This window comes from Natrix helvetica (genome assembly GCF_964273705.1).
Source record: "Natrix helvetica genome assembly, chromosome: 1".
Lineage (NCBI taxonomy): Eukaryota > Metazoa > Chordata > Lepidosauria > Squamata > Natricidae > Natrix > Natrix helvetica.
The window spans coordinates 350036753-350062790 of record NC_138548.1 but is presented as its reverse complement, the minus strand read 5'-3'; the positions used below and the strand labels follow the sequence as shown (position 1 = coordinate 350062790).

The 26038-nt window shown below is 44.5% G+C and overlaps 1 protein-coding gene across 5 annotated transcripts in view; it reads right to left on the bottom strand.

Annotated features, from left to right (window-relative positions):
- Positions 1–25805, bottom strand: part of PRRC2A (proline rich coiled-coil 2A) — a 66088-nt gene extending 40283 nt beyond the window's left edge. For 2 of the 5 annotated variants that reach the window (XM_081934266.1, XM_081934267.1), the window contains exon 1: positions 25521–25795. The gene's annotated coding sequence lies outside the window, so the exon portion shown is untranslated. Of the gene's footprint in view, positions 1–25520 lie in introns of all 5 variants that reach the window. The other 3 variants (XM_081934270.1, XM_081934268.1, XM_081934269.1) reach the window with 3 other exon arrangements.
- Positions 25806–26038: the final 233 nt, after the last annotated feature.

Here is a 26038-nt window from a genome sequence, read left to right as displayed (position 1 = left end):
TTGCCCATCTCAATGAACAGGACTTGGCGGCATAATATCAACAATTAAAACAAGGTCACAGCTATTAAAACACTTTAAAAAATGAATACTGTGGGAGAACATCCAATCCAAACACAATACAGGTAGTCCTCAACTTACGACCGCAACCCAGCCCAAAATTTCGGTTGCTAAGTGAGACCTTTTAATAAGTGTGCTTTGCCCCATTTTACAACTTTTCTTGCCACAGCTGTTAAATGAATCACTGCACTTGTTAAATTAGTAATATGGTTGTTAAGCGAATTGGGTTTCCCCCCATTGAACTTTGCTTGTCAGAAGGTCACAAAAGGTGATCACATAACCCCTGGGACACTGCAACCGTCATAAATCGGAGTCCGTTGTCAAACATCCAAATGTAAATCACATGACCATGGGGATGCCACAACAGTCATAAGTGTGAAAAATGATCGTAAGTCACTATTTTCAGTGCCGTTGTAACGTTGGGCGGTCACTAAACAAACGCCGTAAGTCGAAGACCATCATATATGTTCCCCCCATGGGGAAGAATCATCTTGTGAGGGCCGCCTGAGAGACTAAGAGGGGTGGAGTTAACTACTCCTGGGAAGGGAGAGATGATGGGAACCCCAGCAATAAAGCAGTAGTGAAATTCAATTTTTTTTACTACCGGTTCTATGGGCGTGGCTTGGCGGTGGGGTCCTGTGACTGAGTGGGCATGCCCAACTCGATGTCACTCATGGCCACGCCCACTCAGTCACATGCCCCACCACCAAGCCACGCCCACAGAACCCAGTAAGGAAAAAATGTGTGTATGAGTCCATTCACAGCAGAGCTGCTGCTCCCTTTATGGTCCCCGCTGGCCCCCTCCCTCCAGGGGGTCGAAGTACCTTAAAGGGACATGCTGCAGAAGCTCTGCTGTGAACGGAGGGAGAAATGTTTGGATTGTCTCTGCTGCATTTAATGTTGAATTCTGTGGCAGAGACAACCCGAACATTTCTCCCTCTGTTCACAGCGGAGCTGCTGCTCCCTTTATGGTCCCCCCTGCCCCCTCCCTCTCTGGGTCTACCTTAAAGGGACAAGCTACAGCAGCTCTGCTGTGAATGGAGGGAGAAATGTTCAGATTGGGTGGGTGGGTGAAGCGACAGGCAACCAGGTGGGCGGGGCCACTAGGGATCTTTGCTACCAGTTCGGAGAACTGATGCCAACCGTCCCTGCCGGTGCGGCTGAATTGGGAGGATTTCACTTCTACAATAAAGGTACATTGTCTGGGTCCTGCCAGATGGAATCTTTTAGCAGACAAGATCCACAACAAATCCCTCTTGCTGGACCCGATGAGGCAGGTACATGTGATCACCAGTCCTTCAAATAACGTGGGCTTGTAGAGCTTTAAAGGCCAGAACCAGCATCTTGAATTGCACCTGGCAGCTGCTGCAGCTTACAGAACATAGGTGGGACTTGTGCCGCCCTAAAGGCACACAACTGTGCAGCCAGATTCTGCACTAGTTGGAGCTCCTGAATACTCTTCAACGGTAACCACACAAGTGGTTTGCATTACAGCAATTCCCTGTGGAGGTGACTAGGGGGCGGGGTGACTGCGAGCAGAACCTCAGGGTCCAGGAATGAGTGAAATTGGTGCACAACATAAAAATTGAGCCAAGCCATCTTGGTCATGACTTGAGCAGGAGTCACAAGCCTAGAAGGACCCCCAGATTGTGCGCTAGTCTGTCTGGGATAATACCAGCCCATCTAGTATCAAAGATGATGAAGTCCCAGGTCCACAAAGACCAAAAACCCAGAGCCACTTAAGTCTTACCATGGTTCAGAGGAAGCCTGCTGTCTCAGATTCAGACACCCAGAGCCTCCAGGCAGTGAGACAAAACACCAATCACACCACTCAATAGGCCAAGAGAGAGATGTACAATTTGGATCTATTATCAGCATAGTGATGATACCACACCCTAGGGTGACAAATGATCTCACCCAACGGTTCCATGCAGATGTTGAACAGGAGTAAAGAGAGTACTGAAACCTGCAACCCCCACACAATAAGGCTGCAGGCAGGACTTTTCGCTCACAATCGTCGCTGACTGGTACCAGCCACACAGTAAGAGAACCAGCCCTATATTGCGCCACCGACTCCCAACTGATGGAGAGTGTCCAGAAGGTACCGTGATTGATGAGAGGCACTACTGCTGATCTGCTCCTGCCAGAGATCATTCACAAGCGCAAACAATGCCATTTCTGTCACATGCCCAGGCCTGAAACCTGACTGAAAGGAGTTCAAATGGAGCTGAAAAGGAACTCCGCTTCACCCAGAGCTTGCTGAAGCTGATGCACAGCAAATGTCTCCACAACCTTCCTGAAGGAGAACTTACAATACTGATTAAAAAATGATCAAGTACCGAGGGATCCAGTGACAGCTTCTTGAGGAGGGAGTGGACCAAAGCCTCCAATGGAACCACACCCTCTCTCAAGGATGAATTAACTACTGTTAGAATCCAACCACACCACATTCCCGGGCCGCTTTAAGCATGGATCTAAGGCGCAGGTGGCTGAGATGACAGTCCTAAAGACCAGGTCTACTTCCTCAGGCCCAACAGCTTCAAACTGTTCCCAGGTAACAGGGCAAGGCTGTGTTCCAAGCACTGAGTCCCACCGGATTTATACGAAAGCTGGTGTCTAAATGGCAGCAAAGCGATTTTATCTGACGGATGTTCTGCAAATTCTTCCATGGAGGCGATCTGAATCTTACTCTTCTAGGAGGGCTTGAGTTACTCTAAACAAGGCCAATGGGTGGCTAACAATAGGTAAGTGTGGCAAAGCTGCTGATTTGTTACCTTAATCACCCCTAGTTAGACCTTAATAGTGGCTCTCACCCATGTTCAATCGAGTTAATTCCTTGGCCTTCAGGGAGAGGACACTTCTTCCATAAACCAGAGTGTGATGGGATTCACAGGAGGTGAGAGGTCACACAGACACGATCCAATCCAAAGCCTCAGCTGCCCTCTCATTCCAAGCAACCACCAAGGCTCTATCTGCTGGTGGAGCAGACCAGCAGGAATCAGCCCCATTTTTCTCTGGAACCTATTATGGTCTATTAGTCACAGGTAGTGGAAATCCAATATATCCCATCTCCCCGTAGCAGGGGGCAGCACCAGATGTTCTCCTGGGCAACCAGGGCATGACCTGGCCATCACAGTGGAGTTACAGAGAGCTCTTTCACCTTCGGATTACCTTGCTAGTGTTCCAATAGAAAAACGAGACCATATGTGTGACCATTGTCCCATGTCAGGTCCTGGATGATCTGGGATAGGGCCCGGGTTATTTATTATGGGGGCCATGAACTTCTGAGCCACCTCGGACCCCAGTTCCACAAAAGGCAGGTTGGAATCCCATAGGACAGTGATGGCGGAGCCATTTGTCAGGGCACGCAAAGCGCTGCCCTGTCAGCTGGCCAGCGCGCATGTGCGCGCTGGCCAACTGAGTTCACCTTTTTAAAAGCTATTTTTCGCTTTTAAGTGGTTTTAAGCGTTCCAAAGGCTTCATGGACCATCTGAGGCTTCCCTGATGCCTCCGGAGAGCTTAAAACGAGCCTCCGAGCAACCCGGAAGTCACTTCCGGTTTGCTCAGAGGGTGGTTTTATGCGCTCCGAAGGCTTCAGGGAAGCCTCCGGACGGTCCCTGAAGCCTCCAGAGGCCCTCTGGGAGGGCAGGGGAGGCTCTTTTCGCCCTCCACAGGCTCCTATAAAGCCTCTGGAGCCTGGGGAGGGCGAAGAAAGCATGTAAAAATGGGGTGGTGGTCGCATGTTGTGCACGCATGCGCACTGGGGGGGTCGCGCATTGCATTATGGGTGCGGCACGCCCGCACACAACCCCCCTGCGCTCCCCCCACTTGTGGCACGCGAGACAAAAAAGGTTCGCCATCACTGCCATAGGACTATAAACTTGGAAAGTTTCACTGCCAAATTCAAGAGAGAGCCAAGCAGCTCAGGCAGGGAAGTTGCTATCCAACTGGGAGTCTGGTACAGTAGTAAGAGTCTCAACTGATCCCTAGAGCTCAACTTAAGGAACAGGATTTGACAGCTGGCAATGCCCCTGAAAGTCATAAGAGATTCCCAGATGGCAACTGGCAAAACTGCTGTCCTTGGAACTTGGCTGATGCCACACCAAAAACCCAACTGGGCATATTTCCGAGAAGCCAGTATCTACTCTGGACCCAGTCAGATCTTGGTAATACAGATAGTTCTCAACTTACAAGCACAATGGAGCCCAAGATTTCTGTTGTTAAGAGAGAGACGTTTGGGAATCACTGCAGTTGGTAAATTAGTATAACCTGGTTGTTGAGTGAAACTGGCTGCCCCATTGACTTTGTTTGTCAGAAGGTCACAAAAAGGGGATCACATGACAACCTCAGGACACAAGTAACAGTCATAAATATAAACATCTGAAGTTGCCAAGCATCTGAATTTTGATGACAGGGATGCTGCAAAGGTCATAACTGTGAAAAACGTTCCTAGGTCACATTTTCGATGCTGCTGTTCCTTTGAATGATCACCAAGCAAACTGTTGTAAGCCGAGGACTACCTGTACATATCAGATCAAATGGCAGGTGAGGGAAACTTTATTACTGGTTGACCTGGCGTTAAGCAACAGCTGAAAACCGGGGCCTCTCAATCAACTTGCAATCAACCTACATTAATGCAATTCTCTCCATGGAGAAGTGAACCCAGGTTGGCAAAACAAGCAACCAAGGGAGAGGCAAGAGAAAATGACACTGACCTACAGCTCTAGGTATAAATGCCTTCTATCAGCCTGACCCACGGATTTTACAATTTATCAATAACAAAATGTGTGTTAATTGCTTACTCATTTCGGCCATCAGGGTCAAACACTCAAGGAATACCACCCAATAAGGGGCCCCTACATTTTCAATTGCATCAACTGATAGCAAATAACAAAAATAATATACATAATCCTCGACTTACAATGTCGATTGGAACCAGAATTTCCATCACGAAGCAATGTAGTTATAGAGTGAGACCATATTATTTAGTGACGGCGATCCCTGCAGTTGCTGTTAACATAGTCATCATATGGGCAACACCCTGCCAGCTTCCCACAACCAAGTTAGTGGGGAAGCCGGTAGGAAGCTGTGTCAAGTGGTCTGCAACCAGGGTGGCAGGCAGATAAATGGTTGCTGGCACGTTGGGAAGGGTGTGAAGGAATGTGCAAGGATGCATGGCAAGGCTCAGGGATGGTATACGTGGGGTAGCCTCGGGGGGGTGGGGGTGGGTTGGCCAGTGCAAGTGCAGAAGGGTTGTGGAAGGACGCGCAGACGAGGGAGGCTTAGGTCAATGATCTTCCCTATTGGCTTCCCTAGTACTTCCTGGTCAATGAACAAATGATTTTAACCCAAGAACAACCAGGAATGAACATATATGTGTCCTAGGATAATGTTGCAGGATCCAATCTGGGTCGGTCACGGGGACCAGAGGGTTAGTCTTCTAAGTTTTTGGATTTGTGCTGGAGCCCATCCTCTAGCACCGTGATGGTGAACTGGTGGCACGCAGAGCCATCTCTGCGGGGATGCGAGCTGTCGCCCCGCTCAGCTCCACCGTGTGTGTGCGCGCCTCTCAGCTGGGTTTCGGGTCTCTGCTGTGCATACAGGAGATGTGCGCACATACGAGTGCACTTTTGGCACTCAGCGACAAAAAGGTTAGCCATCACTGCTCTAGCGCATACAACTTCACCAAGCACCATATAAATCTCACACACAGAACAGCACACATTCTGCTAGAGAGAAGTTCCCCGAGGATGGGCTCCAGCCCAAGTTCAAAAGCACGGAAGACAAAACCTCTTTTCCCAGTGACCAACCCAGATTGGATCCTGCAACAACCAGTCATTTTTTTTTGGTATCCCATTCCTTGGAGGAATATGGGTGATCCACATATATGCCTTATCAATGAAAATGCTAATCAAGAGAATTTCATTTAAAGAATAAAGCAAGCATTGTTGTGTCTCACTAAAGTAACCCTAAGGTTCCAATTAAAAAGACAAGAACTATTTAACCTTCGTAATATTGTTTGCACATATTTGAGTTTCACTGTGAACTATGCAGCACTACTGGGCTCCTTGCAGTGAAAGACTTAATTTCTGTATCATTAATTATTAAGTTCTCTTTCTCTTAAGAATATTAGGTTGGGGATTTAAACTCTTCAATAACCCATACAGCAAAACTTGTATATTGCAGGATGTGAACTACTTTTCAGGGATGGATTTAGGACAGAGATGAACAGCATATAAGAGCTAGGGGCTGCAACTCAACCATCCAGTTAAGCTGTGATGCCACTAAGAAGGAAGGGCATCATGTATTTCTTCAGCCAATATTTCTGTGGGGGACAGAATTAGGGTACCAATGAGAGTGGGCTTACTCCAGAAGACAAACCATTCAATTGTGGGTTTTAAACCACTGCCAAACAAACAAGCAAGCAAACAGGTCAAATTTTTTTTATCATTTCACTACAAAATTGTATTGGGATTATTGTGGGATGCTAGTTGACTGCATTCAGCCAATGGATTGCTCACCCCTTTTTAATGGAATAAATGTTCCCAAAACATTGGATCTTTTTGCTTTGGCACCACCATGAGACTTGCTCAGAAAACCTCTGAGAAGTATCAGAGCTGAAAACTGATTTTGGAAGTCGTCTAATCCAATTCTGCCAATGCTACAAACCCATCATTTTTCATATGTGTACAGGTGACAAAGAGGTCTGGAAGATATTCTGTAAGCGTGATTGGAAAATTCTATTTACCTCTGTGGGAAAAGCCAGATTTTATTTGAGAATTTGTAAGCTAACCAATTATCCTAGCTTGCATTCCATATTGGACTCTGCTATAGGCCAGTGGTCTCCAACCTTTCAGGGACCAGGGACCAGTTCCATTTTTTCCACAATCCGATGTGTCTGTGTGAGAACAGACTAGTTTCATGTACTACCTAGATCCATGATGGTGAACCTATGGCATATGTGCCACAGGTGGCATGTGGAGCCCTCTCTGCGGGCACGTGAGCCATTGCGCATACGCCTCCTGCCAGACAGCTGATTTTTGGGTCTCTGCCACACATGTGGGAGATGCGCGCGCATGCACCGGGGTGAAGGGGCACAGGAGGGGTGTCACGCATATGGGTTGTGGATCACGCACATGTGCAGGAGAGCAGGGGTATCATGCACATGCATGGGGGGAAAGGGGGAGCATGGGAGAGTTGCTCATGGATGCGCAGGGGCACATTGCATTATGGGTGGGGGTTCGCATGTGCGTGCAATTCCAGCACGTGAGGAGAAAAAGTTTAGCCATCACTGACTTAGAACCTGTGCATGCGGAGACAAAGCTTCACTCACTTGCATAGCCCGGTTCCTAATGGTCCATGGACCGATGCTGGCCCATGGCCCTGGGGTTGGGGACCCGTTAGAGGCAATAAAATTTTTATTTATGAAATCTAAACCCCGGTGCACTGCCCTTAAAAAAGTGAAGAAGTAGAAATCAATTTATATTTCCAGAAACTAGAATTGTCCCAGTTTAGCCTACAGACTGGACCAAATATTCCCCAGAAGTATAACTTGTTACCTTAAAGAGAGGGAAAAAAACCCATCCTTGATCATCTCTGTGTAGATACATGAATAACACACCATTCATACACAAAAATCAATTCATCATTATCCTGCTCCCTAGCCTTTGAAGTAGTCCTATCATTACTACCCAGAATACTGTAGCTACTTTATTCAGATAAGAGCAATAATGATTTGTAAGTTAAACAATTTATTGTACCTGGTAACATTCTTGCCTTCTGATACTTTATTACAATATTTTCCATTGTGGTGGAAGATACTAAGAATATGAAATATTTGGCTGTGCAATTGTCAAATTCAATTGCACATTTGCTAATAACCAATTAAAATGATTACAGGCTTGTAAATAAACTTTTACTGGCATCCCAAGGCCATTTCAAAATTGTCCCATGGTCCTCCGGGTTGCGACCCATAAAGTCTCATTTTAACCTCTTTTAACACTATCATGTTAGCAATAGTTCCTTTACAAAAAATATTTGCAGAATCTAATTTCTTTCTCCAACTAGACAATGGTTCAGTATTCAGGTGAGGTTCCATGTAGTGAAATTCATGTAAACTCAAATTACTAAAGATATGACACAAATGATTTGATATTTCATTTAATACTTAATTAAATAGTACCTCCACATACTTTCAACTTTAACCTAAACACAGAATATTCTCAATCCCATTCTTTCTTTTAAATCAACTGTGAATCCCAGCTTCTATGATCAGCCCTACATTGCAACAATCCAAAATTTAATATTTAAACCTGCATTTAGAGTTGTCATTTACTAAACCTTTAAAATCTAAACTTAAATTACATCAGAAAGGGCGTTGGTACTTACCTGATATGTCTCTTCTCACAGTGGGGGAGGAGTATCCAGGATGGGTTGACCTTGTCCTCTCTTGATTGGATTGAGTCAGATAAGCTCTTTTAGCCACGCCTTGGTCACCAGGCTCCACCCAGTTATTGGCGAAGAACTCTATCCAACTGGCTGTGTCATCCACTCTAGACTTTATTTTAGTTTCAAACTTTTATTTATTACTTCAACAGAACAGTTCAACAAACAACATAACAATTTCGTAACATACCCATATCAGGGAGGGGCTAGATACTCCTCCCCCACTATGAGAAGTGGCATATCAGGTAAGTACCAACACCCTTTCTCCATAGTGAGGGGAGGAGTATCCAGGATGGGACGTACCAAAGCCTACACGTCCCTAGGGTGGGTTACACATTTGAGTATATGCCCAAACTTATGGCAGGTGAAGCGTGTCCCCCGCCCTGTGAACAGCCTGCAACACCCTACGTCCGAATGAGGCTTCCGCAGAAGCAAAGGAGTCCAACTTGTAATTCCTCATGAATGGTGAGGGGAGAGACCCCGTGGCTGCCCTACAGATCTCAGATAGTGAGGCCTGCATGGCCCAGGCCGCCGAAGTGGCCGCGCTTCGTGTAGAATGCGACAGTACGTAATGGTTCGAACGGAGGGCCTGTCAGAGCCCTTGTGTAAGTGCCAGGAAGGGTACCTGTAACATTGGAGGCCCCCTTGAGGAACCGCCTGACCATCGAATGGTGAATCAGTGTCTGACTATTCTGCTGGTTAAATTTGTCAAGCGAGTCTCCAATTTTGGAATTCCTAAGGGTCTTTACCCAAACTCGGAACCCGTCTTGGACCTGGCTACCTTCTATAGGGGTTGAGTCCTTCCCAAATAATTCATAAACAATAGTAACCAATCCACAAGAGCATAACAATCTCTTCAGTTGAACTACATCTGCCTTTTGGCCCTTTGGCTGCCTGAAGGCTTTGCACACACAAGGTAAGCTGATGTTGGGATGGTTGGGGTGTCTTTATTGCCCCTCGTTGTCAGGACAACTTATCATTAAAGTTCAAAGGATTTGGGAGGTCAGGTCTGGGCTAGCTGACCTCTTTCTCATTCAAGTTTCGTTTCCATGGAGATCTTTCCACGAGGCTTTTACAACCACTTAAGGAGTAAGGCTTGGAATCTGCATCAGGTTTCTCTTTCTTTGTTAGGCCACATATGTTTGGTCTTAACGACAGCAGATCAGATTACATAGGTTGGGAAGGGGTGGGGTTGCTTTATCATGCGATTCCTGGATTCCTTCCCCTGGAGCTCAATTAGATGGAAACAAGGTCGATCTTGCTTTCAAACAAGGAGAGAGGAAACATGCTTTTCTAACTTTGCAAGATCTGCTTTCTCAGTGTATCAGAGAACAAAAACAGGCTTTCCAGAGCAGATTGAATCAGCTAGGTGGTAGACGCTGCATTTCTCATGCAACTCTTGGCTCCTTTTTAACATATTTTCTTAATCACAACAGAATCCTTCATCTCAGGAGAGAGAATCAGCCTTTCTCACTGAAACGGGATGTTCCTCTTTGCTCCAAGAGTGGGTGGGGAAAATCCCGGCAGCTGAGGAGAATGCTCAGTGAGGGTGACTACCATCCCTGGATGGAGCCCCAGATGCCTGAGGTATCAATGCTGGGAGGGATCCTCCTCTGTGATCGCATCAGGCTCCAGACCAGGGGGAGCCTTCTTGCTGATGGCCTTATGGCAGATGCGCCCTAGGGCTTTATGCCCCTGCCTTTCATATTTAGAGGCAGGTTTGGGAGGCTTGGAGCCGGAGCTTGCCTCTTTAGCCGCCCTGGAGGTGGTGTGCTTCATTTTGCTCTTTGCCTTGCCGACCCCACCCTTAGATGGAGCTTCAGGGGTAATCTCTAAGCCAGTGATGGCGAACCTGTGGCACACGGAGCCTTTTTTCAGGGCACGCGAGGGGCTGCCCTGCCAGCTGGCCAGCGCGCATGCGGGGGCTGGCCAGCTGAGTTCACCGTTTTTAAAAGCCATTTTTCGCCCCCCCCAGGCTCCAGAGGCTTTATAGGAGCCTGGGGAGGGTGAAAGGAGCCCCCCGCGCCCCCCGGAGGCTTCAGGGACCGTCCGGAGGCTTTCCTGAAGCCTTCGGACAGTCCCTGAAGCCTTCGGCACGCATAAAACGACCCTCCGAGCAAACCGGAAGTGACTTCCGGTTTGCTCAGAGGGTCGTTTTAAGCGTGCCGAAGGCTTCAGGGAAGCCTCCGGACGATCCCTGAAGCCTCCGGAGGGCCTCCGGGGGAGCGGGGGAGGCTCTTTTCGCCATTCCCAGCTCCTATAAAGCCTCTGGAGCCTGGGGAGGGCGAAAAAAGCATGTAAAAATGGGGGGGGGGTTTCGCGTCTGATGTGCACGCATGCACACTGGGGGGGGTCGTGCATTGCATTATGGGTGTGGCACACCCGCACACGACCCCCATGCGCTCCCCCCACTTGTGGCATGCAAGCCAAAAAAGGTTCGCCATCGCTGCTCTAAGCTGATTGGAGACTCTTCTGCCCCTCCAGTGGGGCTGCCGGCTTTCGAAGCCAGGACTTGATTCCTGCCTGTGTCCTCCGAGCTGCAGGAGGCCACCATCTTGGGCCACATGGGGACTCTCCCCCTTCTTTTCAAATGGCACTGCACAGCAAATACAAAAGCCCTGCTGGTCAGGGCTTTGAAAAAGCGGCTTGTGCTACTAAGAGCTGCCACGCTCTCTCCTGTGGCCTCCTGTTGTTAACAGCAGCTTGCTGAGACCCTTGCCGCCCCCTCCTCCAGCTGCTTTCCTTTCTCTCCCTTAAGGGAAAGTTTATCTTTAAAGGGAAGACCTTCTTTAAAGGGAAAGCCTCAGCAGCGATCTGAGTTTCGTTGCCCTGTCTGGGCTTCTCCGGATAGTCAGGCACTCAGAAAAGGATTGAATAGGGCTTGCATAAATCGTGATAGCAAGGTTGCCGGAACACAGGATGACAAAGCCCGAGGTGTCAAAGGGAATCCTCACCTGGAGGGAGGGGTCCCCTTCTGCAGCCCTGCAGGTGAAGAGAAACCTGGTAATCTTTCCTCAGGTTCCAGGCCTGGGGAGGGGGGGGGGGTTCTTCCTGCTGCTGGCCTTGTGGCTGATGCGCTCCAAGGCTTGGTTTGGATCCACAGCCTGCCTCTTTAGCCCCCTTGGTGGAGATATGCTTCCTTTTTGGCCTTTGCCTTGCCTCCCCTGCCCTTGGCTGATGCCTCCGAGATGGTTTCTAACCTTTTTAAGGGTTCCTCAATGCCTCCGGTGGTTTCTGGCTGCAGGGCTGAGTGCTTGGCTCCTTCTGGCCTCCTCTGAGACCATGTGGTTTCAAAATGGCTCCCGGCTCCAAATTCAAAAAGCTCCACTTTCCTGGAGCACGTGGAAGCGGCTTGTGCCTTTGCAGGCTGCCACACAGCTTCCACGACCGCTGGGGGCTCTTTCTCGCCTCCCCCTGTCTCCCGCAGCTCTTTCTGAGCCTGACTCTCACCTTGTTCTCTGGCGATTGCTGCCAGCGCGGGGCAACCCAAGGGGAGCGGTGGAGCACTCCCGGCGCCCTCAGAGCCTCCTTGGGCGTCGTCCTTGCTGCAGAGGCCTCTGCAGAGCTCACTTGCCTGTCTTTGGTGAGAGTCCTCACTTAGTTCCCTGGGTCTCGCTGTGACCTGGGCTGCGCACCGTCTTAGTGGTTGCTGCGCGGGCTTTCTACCCCTGCTGGGGGTTTCTGCAGCCTCTAGTGATTGATCAGGCAGCGTGGAGGCAATTTCGATCGCTTTTGCAGCGATTTAAAATTTTTCCTTTAAGTTTCTTCAGGATCTCAGGATGAACACAGCCGTCAGTTGATGGACTGAGTCGATAACTGGGTGGAGCCTGGTGACCAAGGCGTGGCTAAAAGAGCTTATCTGACTCAGTTCAATCAAGAGAGGACAACGTCAACCCATCCTGGATACTCCTCCCCTCACTATAAAGAAAAACAGTTGTGCAACCCATCTATTCCACAGAGTCTACCCATTGAGAGACAACCAAGCAAAATTTTGTACCATATTTGATGGGAAAGTATCTTAGGCACTGCCTTGCCTATAATGTTATGTGACACAGTGGTTTAGCACAAGGGTTCCCAATTCCTGGTCCGTGAACTGGCACTCGTCTATGGCATGTCAGAAACTGGTCAATGCAAACAAGCTAAGCCCCACCTATGGGATGCAGGCAGCGTGCAAAACCATGCCCTCCACTCCGGTCCATGGAAAAACTCTCACCATGGAACCGATCCTTATGCTCAAAAGGTTGCAGGCCGCTGGTTGAGCACAATACCTAAATCCAGAAAATATCTCTGGATCTATAGTTTGTCTTATGATAATAAAAGTAATTTGCATTACAAATATATGATTAATCATGTACTTTGTACAATGTGCGCATTGCATCTGTACATGTGTCCTCCTAAAATTCATGTAATTATTTTCTTGCAATTTATATACTGCTCAGCTCCCTTTTTTTACCCAATATAAATTTAAAGAGACAAAAACTAATAAAATCAATGACTTTTATACTGCATTTCCTCAAATGATTTTCTCTATTGTTATAAATTAAATCAGCATAGAATTTGGCACAACTATTTTTATTTATCCATATCGATTCCAAATGTTCATTTTAAACAACAAAACTAAAGGTGTTGTATATAAGCAGATATAAACACAATTTAAGCAAAAATAATACAAGCAATACTGATTTGCAGTTATCCTATCCCTAACCCACAATATTGGAGGTAGCAAAGCACAAGTATCCCTAAGTTGCTTGTGGCACACTTTAATGGCACACCCTTGGTTAGTTCTCTGACACCGAGATCAGCAGATCTGACTTGAATTGATGGACAAGGGCTCAGTGACAGGTGCAGGACTGAGGTCAAAGGAGGACAAAGGAGTATGTCTGGGACACTAAAACATTTCAACTTTCACTTGGCAGGAAACAGCAATGAAACAAGTCCAACACAACAATATTGCTCAGCAAGATTTCAGCATGGACAATAACAATCTCAGTGAGTAAGAGACAGGGTAGGGACAATTGCCCTATAGATAGTCCTTGACTTATGAACACAATGGGAATCTGGAATTTTGATTGTAAATTGGGGCCCATATGACCAGATTTGATTTTACAATCATTTTTATAAATCTATTCTTCCAAATGGGCATGTGTTTCTTTTGCTGGAAACTGGCAAAAACATTACAAATTGCAGTCACATGACTGTAGAATGTTGCAACCAGTTGTAAATGTGAGCCAGCTGCCAGAAATGCAATCATATGACCCTCGGGGGGGGGGGGGGGGAGGGGGTGGCAATCTTAACTTTGAGGGTAGGTTATAAGTAGCTTTTTAACAGTCCATCATAACTTTGAATGATCATAAATTGAGAAGTATCTGTATAGATAGCCCTTGACTTACAACAGTTCGCTTAGTGACCGTTCAAAGTTACAATAGCATTGAAAAAAGGGACTTATGGCTATCTTTCACACTTATGACCATTACAATATCCCCGTGGTCACGTGATTTACATTCGGATGCTGGACAACTGACTCACATTTAGGATGGTTACAATGTCCCGGGATCATGTGATCCTCTTTTGTGACCTTCTGAACCAAGTTCAACTTCTGGAACTGACAGTGGCCCTCCCCACTTGCTATTAGGTGAAATAGGTTTTGTGGGGGACTATACAACCAGTTCCCTAGCTCAGGGATGATTACTGTCCAGGGCACCTGATCAGAGGCAGAGGTCATTTCAGCTTACAATCTCTACTTAGATAAGGCGATCATATTGGGATGTAAACAGGTTCTTTGTCAATGAGCTGTCATCGTATTTCTGCAAGGGTGATGAAGGTAGGGAGAGCTGCTTCAGAAATCCAGCCTACCAGGAAGGAGACACCCAGGGGAGAGTTGGTAGTACCCAAATCAGCTGACCAATGAACGTAGCTCAGAAGCCTGGGGGCAGCTACTATATATCAAGTTACAGACCTCTTCCAAATTTAAGAGGGATGTAATATGATAGATTGGACATACTCTTAATTTTGCAACTGAAAAAGAAAATAAACAAACCTACTCCTCAAAGGAAATACATTGTTAATCCAAGTGAAAGCATCCTCACATTAGCAGCTGCACTTGGTAGTCACAAGATGAGGTAATTAGGGCAGCAGTGCTAAATTTGTGGAATACGAGGTAATTTCTGGCTTAAGAAGATTCAAAGAATTTCACACAGAATGCAGCTACCGTGTTTCCCCGAAATTACGACATGTCCTGATAATGAGGCACCACATTTTTCTGGTGGGCAAAAATATAAGCCCTCCCCACAAATAAGCCCCCTGGACAACCCCCCACCTCCGGCCAGGCAGAGTGCCGCTCACCAACCTAGCGGTATCCCAAAGGTGCCAAGCCGCAGGAACCTGGGGGGGGGGGGGGAGGCAAAGGTGATCGCGTTGCTTAGCACCTTCGGGATACCGCTAGGTTGGTGAACAGCGCTGTGCCCAGCTGAAGAGGGGGGTTGCTGGGCGGCTGCTCTCTTGCGAGCGGGTTCCCGAAGAGCCAGGCACAGCCTCATGGGCGAATGGCAGTGTTGCGCTGTCGCAGCAGTGCAACACAACAGCCATGAAGCGACCACACTCATGAGCAGCCACCCAGCAAACCCCCTTTCCAGCCGGGCACATTTACTGACCTAGGGGTATCGCCAAGCGGCGTGAGCACCTGTTCGCTGCTGCCCGGCTCCTATGGCTTGGCGCCTTTGAAATGACAGTGAATGGCGCTCGGCATGGCTGGAGGGGGGTTGCACGAGCGGCTGTTCTGCTCTCGCTCACGCGCCTGCCAGCCTCTTGATGCCCTGGCCCAGCTCTCTTCGCAGAGCCAGGGCACCTCCACCACCGCAGCCACATGGCTTTTTCCGTGGCTTCCAAACCAAGTCTTCCGGCAGTGGCCGCTCTGGGAGTATGCTCTATGGTTGTACACTCTGCAGACAGCTGGCCCACAACCATAGAGTATACGCCCAGAATGGCCACTGCTGGAAGACTCGGTTTGGAAGCTGCAGAAAAAGCCATGTGGCGGCGGCGGTGGCAGCAGCGGAGGCGGAGAGATCTGGGCTAGGGCATTGTGAGGATGGTAGGCGTGAGAGCAGAACAGCCGCTCGCGCAACCCAACCCCCTCTCCAGCCATGCAGAGCGCCATTCACTGCCATTTCAAAGGCGCCAAGCCACAGGAGCCGGGCAGCGGCGAACAGGTGGTCACACGGCTTGGCGATACCCCTAAGTCAGTGAATGGCACTGTGCCCGGCTGGAAAGGGGGTTTGCTGGGTGGCTGCTCATGAGTGTGGTCGCTTCATAGCTGCTGTGTTGCACTGCTGCAACAGCGCAACACAGCCATTCACCCAAGAGGCTGTGCCCGGTTCTTTGGGAGCCCACTCGCGAGAGCGCAACCGCCTGGCAACCCCAAAACAATAAACCCTCCCCTCATAATAAGGCCCAAGCCATATTTTGTGTGTAAAAAGAAAATAAGACCCTGTCTTATTTTCGGGGAAATATGGTATATACCATGGGTGCAAATAAACTCAAGAAGAGCTATTGTTCTTCCTGTAGTTGAAAATCTTTCCTCCTAGATTTCCCATATTAAAAGCCGAATTTCTTCAAATGTTCAACCTTTATTATATAAGTAACTTATTAGTACTCATGGCGATTGGAGTTTGAAAATAATCACTTCAGTTTCACGAAGCTCCTCCTTTTTCAACATCCTTTACATTCTTTAATTTGTTCTATTTTGGCTGCTGTTATGGGAATGAACTCAAATATTCCACACATTAAGCAAACTGCATATGCTTGGGAATGTTCATTCTTACTATTGCATCCTGTAAATAGCACAAATTAACTTTTTATTCATCCACCACCTGTTAATTTGGTGGTGATGGGGTTAGCTCATCTTCCGGCAAATAAAAGTAATGTTATAAATGAATTGGGGGGTGGGTGGGTATTGTTGTTGTCAAAGCAGCATATTGCAAAGCACTACTGCAAAAAAATTTGGAAAGATAAAGCATAGGTGACTGGTATAACGAGATTACTTTTTTGAAGATGCACAATTATGTAAAATATACGTGTGGGTGGACAGATGAAACAAAGTAATTTTAATATTCTTACAGGACATCTCAAATACTAGGGTTTCTGATTGTCATTCAAATATCACAAGCAAATATACCCCTATTGGATCAGAACAAACCTGAAAACTTTAAAAAAAGTAAAACTATTTAATCCAGCACTTGTTCTGGTATTCCCCTCCAGTCACAAGAGTGCAAGAACATTCATTTATGCTCTGTAGCAACTCAAATGAGATTTCTATGGCTTCTAATACTGGAGATACTACACAAATACCATCTGTAGCCCAACCCTTCTGGATCTTGATACCTTTTTAAAACTATCTTAAGTTGTTGCTCCTCATTCTTTGTGCAGAGAAAAAAGTACTTCCTTTTCATCTGTTCCAAATCTACCAATTACCCTCATGGTTTCGAGTATACAGATAGTCCTTGACTTACAACAGTTCATTTAGTGACGTTACAATGGCACTGAAAAAAGTGACAGGACCATTTCCCACACTTATGATCATTGCAGTATCCCCATGGTCACGTGATTAACATTCAGACAATTGACAGCTGGTGTGTATTTATGACGGTTGCAGTGTCCTGGGGTCATGTGATCCCCTTTTGCGACCTTCTGATAAACAAAGTCAATGGGGAAGCCAGATTCACGTAACCATCACGTTACTAATTTAACAACAACATTGATTCACTTAACAAATGTGGCAAGAAAAGTCGTAAAATGAGGCAAAACTCACTTAACAAAATTCTCACTTAAGCAACATAAATTCTGAGCCCAATTGTGGTTGTAAGTTGAGAACTACCTGTACATTTTTTCCAACTCAATAATATCCTGTCTAAGATATGACTTCAGTATTGTTTGCAATATTCAAAGTATTTTGCTTGTACCCATTACTTCCTCTGAGAGCATTATTATATTGGCAGATTTATTTAACATTTGTTTTCTGAAGGCTTTTTGGAACTTGTTTTTCTCCTAATTGCCACATACACTGAATCATTTTTCAATCCAGAAATCTGTCTTAACTTCAATATTTCTCCCCCCCCTCTAAGCAGTCTCTGTTATCTTAGATTTCTTTCAGAATATCTGCATTAAACAGTTACTTTTTTGGGGGGGAGGGGGATAACGGAAATGTGTATTTTATTTTTGCTTTTATTGAAATATAGGCACTATTTTAGAGATGTATTATTTCATTTAATATGTATATATTTTGCTCACAACAAAATTTATAAAAGTCTTCATAAAAGAGACAGAAAATTGGAAATGTAAAAAAAAAATCATGTTTTTTTCAATTTTTAGATTTGTATCCATCCTTCAGGTAGGACAGCTCCTTTTGGTTCCATCCACCAATAATTATTTGGGATTTTCAGCAAAAGTCTCTCTTTAAGAGATCTTATCTCAGTCCTTTGCAAGAAGTGGTTACCGTATTTTTCGGAGTATAAGATGCACCGTTTTCCCTCAAAAAAGAGGGTGAAAATCTGGATGCGTCTTATACACTGAATACAGCATTTGTGGCCTACTGGAACCCTGCCCCCTTGGCAAAAATGGAGGTGCAAAGGGTTTGGGAGGCTTGTAAACTGCTCGTGGGGGCTGGAGAGGGCAAAAAAGAGCAAAAAAATTGGGCTGTTTTTGCCCCCTCAGTCCTCAGGGGCACTTTACAAGCCTCCCAAAGCTACTGCATGCTCTTTTTTTTTTTTTTGGCAAAAAACGGGTCATTTTTTGCTCCCCCCCCCCCCGGTAGCACTCTAAGAGCCTCCCAAAGCTCTGCATGCCCCATCTTTTTGTGAAAAATTGGCCTTTTTTGCTTGTTTTTGCCCCCCGCCCAGCCCCCAGGAGCATTCTAAGAGCCTCCCTAAGCTCTGCATGCCCCTGGCCCCTTTTTTTTGCAAAATTAATTACAAAAAGGTGTGCAGAGGGTTTGGAAGGCCTGCAGAGTGCAAAACCTTTTTAAAAAATTTACCTCTTCAAAATCATGGTGCGTCTTATAGTCCAAAAATACGGTATTTAAATTCTACAGGTAGTTCTTGACTTCTAACAGTTTAGTGACTGTTGGAAGTTACAAAGGCACTGAAAAAAGTGACTTATGACCATTGTTCAAACAGCCATTGTTCATATGACCATGGGGATGACTATAATCCTAGTCATGTGATTAAAATTTGTATGCTTGACAACTGGTTCATATTTATGACGATTGCAGTGTCTTGGGGTTATGTGATCACCTTTGCAACCTTCTGATGAGCAAAGTCAATGGGGAGGTCAGATTCATTTAACAACTGTGTTACTAGCTTAATAACTGCAGTGATTCACTTAACTGTGGCAAGAAAGATTGTAAAATTGGGCAAAACTCACTGAACAAACGTTTTGCTTAGCCACAGAAATTCTGCACTCAATTGTGGTTGAGGACTCCTTGACAAATTACTGGCTCTTAAGAAAATATATTTTTAATACAATACAATAGCAGAGTTGGAAGGGACCTTGTAGGTCTTCTAGTCCAACCCCCTGCCCAGGGAGGAAACCCTACACCATTTCAGACAAATGGCTATCCAACATCTTCCTAAAGATTTCCAGTGCTGGGGCTTTCACAACTTCTGGAGGCATTTTCTGTTCCACTGTTTTATCTTTCATCTGCTGAGTTCATAGATATGTGAGGGGCGTCTATAAAAGCATTTGGAAAGCTGTGTTTGCTAGATCACTCAGCCTATCTGATATTTTCCTGGGAAATCACATTTAATTATGCTGAGGTAATTGTGCCAATGTTTGGTTACATATCAACTGTGATATAAACTAGACTCAATCCTGAAAGATGCAAAAACTACAATGTTTCACAGAATATGTCATTTTCTAATCAGAATTTATATTATTACTAATTTTAAATCAAAACTTTAGATTTTAATTGAAAACATGTAGCTACACTTATTCCAGAATCATTCCACACTGAACCTAAGCCACAGAAGAATATATATATATATATACTGATGGTACAATCTGCTAGCATTTTAAAAAATCTCAAATGACTCCCTTCCATTAGTTCCTGGGATTTCAGTTGAGGAGTTAGGGTTCCCTAATGTTGCCCTCCTTGGACATGTAAAGAAATGAAAATTTCCAATCTTAGTTTGCAAATCTTGCCACAACTTAGCAAACTTCAGGTTTTTATTTTTAATGGAATCTGTCCACAAGCCAAGGCCAAAAATGTAGTCCTACATATCTGAGTACTGCAAATAGTAATAGTAGTAGTAGTAGAAGTAGTAGTAGTACTACTACTACTACTAGTAATAATAATAATAATAATAATAATAATAATAATAATAATAATAATAATAACAACAACAACAACAATCTAATTTTATAGAAGCAAAGCCAAGAGAAATTGCTTACAGAGTCAGCATCTATGTCTAGTTTGATTTTCTTTTATATTAGAAAAAATAGGGCTTTTTGCTATATAGCTCATCCACATTTAGGAACCACAATTGGGACTGGCAACTCAGCCATTAAGGGAAACAGTCACTAAGTGAAACCCAACTGTGCTCATTGTCTTACTTCAGGTTTCCTTTGCTTTACAGACTTGCAGAAGCTCTACGTGTTAAGGATTGGTCATAAAACTGCTTTTTCACTACTGTTAAACTATAACAACTGTTAAAGGAGGCAGTCACTGAATGAGGACTACCTGTGTTGCTGCCCCATCAATTCTCAAAGCTCACATATTTGTTTTTAGCAAAATGAGAAATAGCATTACTTTTCCTCTCAATTAAAAAACAAAAACAAAATTAAATTACAGCATAGTGCAGACCATTAAATTAAACTCAGCCACTGCAGATCATAAAACAATGGTATAACATTTTATCATCCATTGCTAATCATTCTGTTGCTGTATTTCATACCAACTGGGTTGTGTTTTTGTGCCATACTGCAATTTTTTAAAAAAATGATGCTGGGGTAAAATGAATATAGATCACTCACATTTATATCTTACATTTCAAAACTTCTGTTTGGATCATAGAATCAAAATATAAGAATGCCGAAATTTTACGTTGCTGGATCCATTTATTCTAAGTAAAATGTTCCAGTTTTAAATACGAGTTTTATTATTATTACTAAATTTATTGCCCCAGTTTGAGATGACTCTGAGTGGCTAAGAAGCTGGCATAAAACATCTGATTTTTAACAGAACTTCTGCATGTGTAGAACTGTATCCAGTGTACAACAAAACACCACAATTGCATAGGTCTTTCACACAAAACCAGGCACACACACAAAAAAATACTACTACTACTTCAGGGAGAAAAAAAAAGATACAATTGCTTTTGCATGTGGCAGCACTATAAAAGTATGTACAGTCCTCCTTATCAGTACTAAATTAAAGCAGTTCCCACACAACAAGGTCCTTAAAGCTAGTTAAATGGGACCACACACAAAGCTTCCCTGGCCATCATATATCTAAGCTACTGCCAAAAATGAAGTATGCTGGTGGCATCATTGACAAATTGTTTCAACATCCAAACTGTTGCCTATTCCTGTGCAACAGTAAACTACATGAAATTTGTTCCTCAACCAAATTTCATAGGGTAGGAATCTGTCAGTGAACTTTCACCTCTTCAAATGCCAAGCTTGAAAATATAATTAAGTTATTGCAAAGTGAGATGGAAGAGAGAAACAGAACCAAGTCTTTCACTTCAGGTTAATTAATATATAGCAGAAGAATTTGGTGGTGATTAATCCAATATCAAGGAACATGTCACAGTCAAGGCCTCTAACATCTAAATCCCAATTATATATTTGAGCATACTTCTAAAGTGTTGCTATAGTGATAGATAGCCAAAGAATACTCTATGATCAAGATACCATCCTAAGCACTGTTAATTACCAGTGGTATAGTCTAGGTCACCAACATTCACATTAATTAATAAATATTATTTAGGATTTTAAGATACTTTGAGCTGCCTCTTTTTCAACAAAAATAGATCTAAACAAAATGAAAACCAAATATAAAAATAGATCCAATATAGAATGAAAGGCTATAAAGGGTGCTCTATTCCTCTTTTCACATATGATGTTTAATATCATTTACCTTATTTAATAACATTAGGTTTTATTATCCCAAAGTTTTTATTATGCATTCAAGTAATTGTCAATAGCACTGATTTAATGGGAAACAAGGAACCTAAAGACAGCCCTCCTTCTGAGATAGAGTTGATCACCATTATTGCTAATATCTATCTACAGTTGGATTAAACCCTGAAGTGCTGTAGAGCAACTTTTGACTGTGGAGATACACACAAAATCTACCAGGGAAATTGTTTGCAAATGATTTAACATGCAGATTAATATTATATTAACTCACTATGCAAAGTACCCAATATATGTATTAAGAAATGCATCTCCTGGAAATCATTTCAGCTACTTCTTTATGCCAAAAGCACAGTTTTGCATTTCAGCCATAAGAAATAACTATTCTTTCTTCTTTTAGCAGGATTCTAAAGGTAATATTACATTTATGTTTCAACAAGATTGTGTCATGCTGCTTAATCTTCTGAAAGGATATCTAATACCACAGCCCTCATTGTGTTTTCACTACATAATGCATAGCTAAAATGTTCAATTCCCCCAGCACTGCACAACCAGATATAATGGCACCTGAGTGAAAACAAGCCAATGGAGATTTAAAAATAGCACTCCTACTAGTAACAGCTGATAATTTTTTATCCATTATTCATGCAGCATTTCTGGAATATAATTTTCCCATACTATTCAACTTTGTGCCCTGTCTTTTAGAATACTGGCTAGTTATGTATCATAAATCAGTTGGATATTCATTTATTAGAAAACTACATATTTAGGCAAGTTTATAAATCTGGACATTTAATAATTCAAGTGATAAAAAAACCTCAAATTATATTTTAACTGTGTTGGAAGGAGAAAAAATATTGTTTCAAAGGCACCCTGATACCGAATCAGCTATCATTAATTATTAATATATTCAATTTATCTGCAGAATCTCAAAACTGCATTAGTGGAATGTTTTAAAAAAACCCTTCACTAGCACCATGCTAACAAATACTTAATTAGCACCTCCCTCTACAACAAATAAAAAATAATCCTAGATCTGAAAGTAGATGCAATTTCAACAAAAAAGCAATAATCTAAATTCCACTTCTAGAATAGAAAAGCATTGGATAAAAATGTCTTTCTGCAACAACCATTTTGCTTATGAACCAAACAAGAGAAACAAATAGCCACCGCCTCATCTTAAACCCTTCCTTTGCATTTAATCCCAAAACATAATGTGTAAAACTGAAATTCAAGACTACCAGGGAAAGGGGAGGGAGAAACAGAACACAATCTTACTCTTCCTCACAACTAGCATCAGAAACTGTTTGAAATTCAGAGATATGCAAATCATATCAAATCCCAGTTGCCTCGAAATGCAAGATTTGTATGTCTCATTTTCAAATATTTCACTGAAATCATGTATTTAATCTTCTGAGCACAGTAAACCTAACAAGGATTTTCAAGACATTAATCAAAAAGCTATGTTAGGCTTAACCATGGTCCAATTTTTGGGGAGACACCCTTCTTGTTTCACAAATGGACCCTTTATTTTGGAAAACACCTCATTCAGAGAATCACAGTTCAAAAATGTAAGGAAGCCATATTAGCTCTTTTTGTGTCAGAATACACCCTCGAATTACCATCACCCACCCTCTAGCCACACTGATGGGAAATTCAAATTTAGCATTTAAGCTAAATTAATTCTGGCTGTGGCACTAAAAAAAAAAAAGCCCTCCAAATGGAACACACATACCACAAGGACCCATTAATATTTACTAACCACGGATGACAAGGGAATTCTCCCCCTCAAACAATTGATTTTGTGTTTAGAAAGCAATAAAAAAACCGGAAGACTTAGATTAACTAGCCACTCTCTTTCCCCAAAGGCACACCCCTCATTTAAGTTCTCTTCCCCCCACAAAGTGATATATTTACCCTCTCTAAACAGATTCTCCATTAACTAGATTTAAGGACATATATACTTGCATTCCAATACTAACATGCTGCTGCTTAGTGTCACCCCAGTACAGCATAAGGAATGGTAGCACCTGGTTTTAAAATGGGATTCGGATTTTTAACTGCAATAAAACAGCCTTTCCAACAGCCCATCTCACAATTAACATGGCTGTAACTTCACAATTATCTACCTTCCGATTAAGAGGACCACCATTCCTGAACAAACTGAAAAGCACCATCCCCCCACATACATATACAGCGATATTAAAGCAGGCAGTGGAAAAGCTGGACGGTTGATCTCTTCAAATATTAGCCCTGCCTAAATCATTATTAAAACACCTGCCACACCTCCTCCCTTCCCTTTCCTCCATATTTTAAACGTTAAGACCGAAATATCAGATTGAAAAGAAATAAAACAATTTAGTCCGCATCCTGCAGGGGAACTGCAATGATCAGGCTTTTTAAAAAAAAAAAAAAAAAAAAACGGGGAACAGTTTTTGCTTTGTTTTTTGTTTAAAAAAAATCCAACTATCCTTCCCATTCAGTTATCTGGATTTTCTGGCAGCTTCTGATTATTGTTATTTTTTGCTTCTTCTTTGAAGAAAATAGCAAAGGCCCCAGCTGATTCCCTCCCCTGTTAACAGCAGCATCTCAGCTCCTGAATGTCACCACTACACTGAAAATATGCTTTTTTGGGGGGAGGGTGGGGGAGGCGTAGAAGGGATTACTCTCTCTCTCTCTTCCTTTTGATCCCCCACCCAGGGGTATTTTGGATTTCAAAATCCAAAATCCTCCACCCCTCCTTTATTTTTTTTTTATTTTTTCCTCCTGCAAAAATGGGTTGTGGAAATAATGGCGAGGTTACAAAGGGGAGCTCCCAAGCACATCCTCAAACGCCAGCAGGACAGAAACACCCCCATCTTTTCCAGCTTCCTTGAGAAATAAAAAGCAAAGTTTTTTTTTTTAAAAAAAACCTTTCTCTCTCTTTCTCTCCCACCCCCCCCTTTTTTTTTTTAAAAAAAAACCCAGCTCTGTTTTCAGGGCTTTGGCCAGGAGGAGCCTTTTGTCAAATTATACTAAAACCAGCCAGGAGGTGTTTTTTTTTTTGGGAGGGAGGGAGAAAAATCCTAAAAGACGTCTTTGGGCTTGTGCTTTCCTTCCATTCCAGAGGCCCGACCTTGTTGCCCCCTCCCCCCAAATTTTAAAAAGCCCCTCAGGGACTCAACAAATGATGGCTACTGGACTATTATGGGGGTGCATGTGTGTGTGTTCTCCAAACAGCTGGGGAGACCCTGGGGCTTCTCTCTCTCTCCCCCCCCATACCCCTCAGTCACACCTTCTTCAAAGCCCCCCCCCCCCGCCCCAGAATTACCTGCCGTGTGGTAAAATGGAGCAGGGAGTGAGGGGGGGGGTTGTCTTAAAACTGGGTCGTAACTGAACTCTGAAGCTGTTTAAAAAAAAATAGGCCTGCGGGTCGGCCTTTCTGAGCGACGCCCCGGCGCCCACCCGCGGATTTTCGCCCGAGGGAGGGGGGAAGAAACCACTTGAGAGGTGGGTTGGGAGAAGGCCCGGTGGAAGACCTTTCTCTCTCCCTCTCTCTTTTTGCAAGCATCCTTTCTTCTCCCTTCGGAAGCTGCTCCGTCGGGGAGAGCAAGTACGCGCCCAGCTGCCCTCGGCCGGGGGGCCAAATACCCACCACCAGCAACAAGGAGCAACGCTCCGGGAAGGGCAAGGCCGGTTCAGGAGAAAGGAGAGCCGGGCCCGAGAGGCGGATGGCTGCGGATTCGGTTTGGTTCGAGCTATCGATAAGGATGAAGCAGGGGACAAGATGGCGGAGGCCTGAACATTCTACCGGCTCAACCCGACCTATTCTCCCATCTCGCACCAATACCGCTTTCTTAAGAGCTGGAAAAAAAACAGGCTTGCTGAGAACGAGCCAGGCCGATACCCACCTCGTCGGATCGGGCTCGGTCCGCTCTTTCCGGATACGAGCTTCCCGGGGGCGGAAGGGAGTCCAAGGCGGAGGATGGAGGCAGATTACGCTAACCCCCTCCCCCGGCTTTGTAATTTGTCCAAGGCCCGATGTGGCAGCCTCGGCGTCTAAGCACCGACTAAACGGCCATCCGGGTCTCAGGCCCCGGCGGCGCCGTGAAGCCACGCCCCTTACGCTGTTGTAAGAGGAGGGGCTAAGGGGAGAAAACCCGGAGGAAAGGAATGGAGAAGCAGATTGTGGAGTTGTCTCGAGTTGTGGACCTGGGTTAAATGGCGTGGCAAGATCCGTGTCAGAACGTAACAGCCTGCGGCGCACGGAAGGTTCTTTTCATTCTGGATTGCAAAAAAAAAACAAAAAACAATAAAAAAAACCAACCCTTTGCAAACTAAATTTAACGGTGGACATTATGAGAGACGTGTTAGTGTCTATGGTGGCAAGAGAAAAAAATCGGGAGTAATCTAGAATTAGGGTCGCCAA